A 509-nucleotide genomic window follows, 5' to 3' on the forward strand; every position below is an offset into this window, starting at 1 on the left:
GAGGTGTAGGGCTCAATCTCCTGAGTGCTGCATCTGGTGAGGGGCAGGGCTAGCTCTCCCAAGCTCATGGCCCTCAGGGGCAGCTCGTGCTGGGACCTCGCCACGGCCCCAGGTGGAAGGGCTGGCTACTCACACCAGGCGACTCCTCTCCACCCTGGAGTCTCCAGTTCCAGCTCTCTTCATAGTACTCAGGCTGCTCCACTTCTCTCTCTATCCCATCTGACCACCACATACTTGCACATTGTGGTCGCTCTCCATGCAGGCTGGCTATGCAGCTTTCAAGGCCCCCGGGTGACATCTTCCAACCTGTGCTGTGCACCAGAGAGCAGACCTGTGGGTGGCATGGTGTCTGCAGGTCTCTGTCTGTCTTTCTCCTCCCACACTGTGCCGCCTGGCCACCAAGCCAGGCATCGAGCTGAGATGAACAAAGGACTGCCAACTGCTCTGCACCTGACTGATGTAAGAATAACACCATCAACAAGGTGTCTCTTTGCCCAGTGCCAGGGGAG

General features: G+C 58.3%; 1 pseudogene; it reads right to left on the reverse strand.

Moving 5' to 3' along the window:
• Positions 1–387: 387 nt before the first annotated feature.
• LOC132649662 (small nucleolar RNA SNORA48) lies at positions 388–509 on the reverse strand (annotated as a pseudogene).

The sequence above is a fragment of the Meriones unguiculatus genome, chromosome 20 (genome assembly GCF_030254825.1).
Source record: "Meriones unguiculatus strain TT.TT164.6M chromosome 20, Bangor_MerUng_6.1, whole genome shotgun sequence".
NCBI classification, from domain to species: domain Eukaryota; kingdom Metazoa; phylum Chordata; class Mammalia; order Rodentia; family Muridae; genus Meriones; species Meriones unguiculatus.